Source organism: Drosophila erecta, unplaced genomic scaffold (genome assembly GCF_003286155.1).
Source record: "Drosophila erecta strain 14021-0224.00,06,07 unplaced genomic scaffold, DereRS2 tig00000367-arrow-arrow-pilon, whole genome shotgun sequence".
Lineage (NCBI taxonomy): Eukaryota > Metazoa > Arthropoda > Insecta > Diptera > Drosophilidae > Drosophila > Drosophila erecta.
In genome coordinates, this window is record NW_020825232.1 from 339,589 (window position 1) to 341,763 (window position 2,175).

Sequence of the window (2,175 nt, forward strand, 5' to 3'; positions counted from 1 at the left end):
CAGATTCTGATAAGTATTGGGAATTTTGGATGTTAATGATTCCCTAAGTCTTTACCCTCCCTACCATGACAATGCTACTTAAAATATTTACATTGTCCCTTGGTCAAGTTCAAAATAACTCTACCACATATTTAAGAAAGTGTTCAACATAAGTACTCGACAAACCATTAAATCTATTTATTCACAATTCATTATTTTTTCCAATATATCTTCAATCATAAGTCCATTTATACAAATTCAGTTTAATAAACGGTTTCATTAAATCTCTTTTACAAACTAACAATATTTTTATCTACGCATAATTATCCTAGTCGTTCTCTAACTCTTCATTTTTGTTTATATTTAATGAGCAAAATAAAGTATATAAAAGTAAAGTATAAAGCAAATATATATAAGTAATTGAATATAAAATTAGCAAATATAGTTACATAATCTTTAGTCAAATGCAGATATTATTTTAATTAGACGTTCGAGTGGCATTTTGTTAGAATTTTAATATAGGGGATTCATAATAATGTATTTATCATTGTTGTTGTAGTACTCACGACCTTAAATATCCACTCCATGATGTGCGTAAAGTTGGGCCCAAGTTCACGTTGACAATGTCGAGCTGTAGGTCAAACTTTAAAGGTTCTAATTTAAATTCCTATTCAAATGCCAAAAGTTCCGTCAATCTGCGAGTATTTAATTCATTATAAATCGCAATACAAAAGAAAATCGAGAATCAAAACAAAACACGAAATATAACTGCAGTATTGCAGCGATAAGACCTTAGTAAACCGCTGGCTGCTACGCTGCGCTGCGATAAGACGAAATCACAAAGTTGGACCTCCGTTGGTCATAGGAGATGATCTTCACTGCGTGACGATGATGATGTTCAAATGTAATTAAATCTGCTCCGGTCGTCTAAACTTCTGCATAGCTGAATAATCTGGATGAGCTCTAGCCTTCCAATACATTTGGTTATCATTCGGCAGGTGGCCGGTTGCGTAATTTGATGCTGAAGGTTATGTCGCCTCGTGGCCTCTTCTTGGAGCGACGGGGTTTAAACCATAAGCTGATGCGGGGGTCGACGAGACGGGGGGGTAGTCGGCTGTAGAGCAATCACATGCTCTTATATATAGGCCTGGTCTTCCTTACGCCTTGGGGTCGAATCTCGTTGCCACTTTCACACACAAATCGAACACGGAAATTTATTGAAATATACCAACTCTTGTTTTATGAGATTGGATATATATAACTAAATTATATTTCCACGTGTATGTGAAGTTAAATGGGCAGCGTCAAAAAGGTATGAGCGTTCGCCACGAAGATTTATCCGATAATGATCTAAGCTCTGGGGAAGCTGCATGCTGGTGGTCGCTGTTACAGCTTTTCTTTCCCTAACTGTATAATCGTACGATCATATTCTGTTCTGATTGGTCTAAGACAATTCTCTCGCTTTTTCTTTTACACAAAAGCTGCTATAATTTAGGGCGAGGGTGTCTTGAAGAGTTTTTGCAGTGTTAAGTTAAGTTGGTCCCTACAAAATTGCATCGAATTCCAACTAGCATAAGCTAGCGCGTAGTCAATCTTAATGTATTTTCAAATATTCAATAAAAAATACAAAAACTAAAAAATATATTCTTTTAAATGAATTCGTAAGAGAATCTTAGTTTGCACACGTATGCTCATATATTGTAAATTTGACAAAATATGCCCTTCACTTCAGAAGTTTATGGACTTTTAATCTATATTATTTGTACTCTGGCAAAAACTCTAATTTTGCATTGAATTAACATGATAATTATTTATTTACATCATAGAAATAGTAATAGGTGAATAAATGTACATAATAATAGAGAATTATTTTAATAAATTACTTTATACTAAAAAATATGTCGTTAGAGTATTCAGCATGCGACATGGAAAATATATAAGGTTGTCAAATATCTTCCGCCTTTTTGTCTTTTGAATTTCGCGGCTATGTACAAAGCGCTACAAAGCTCGTATCTGGCAATACTATACATAATTTGAAAGGTCTTGACATAACCTACAAAACGACGCTATGTATGTTTAGTTTGGATTTTGCTTTCAACAGTCATAGACGTGTAAACATGGAGTTCACTAACGCCGAAATTCGCGCTATTTTTAAGTTTTCCTTCCTTAAAGGCAAATCCGCTAGAGAAACGTTCC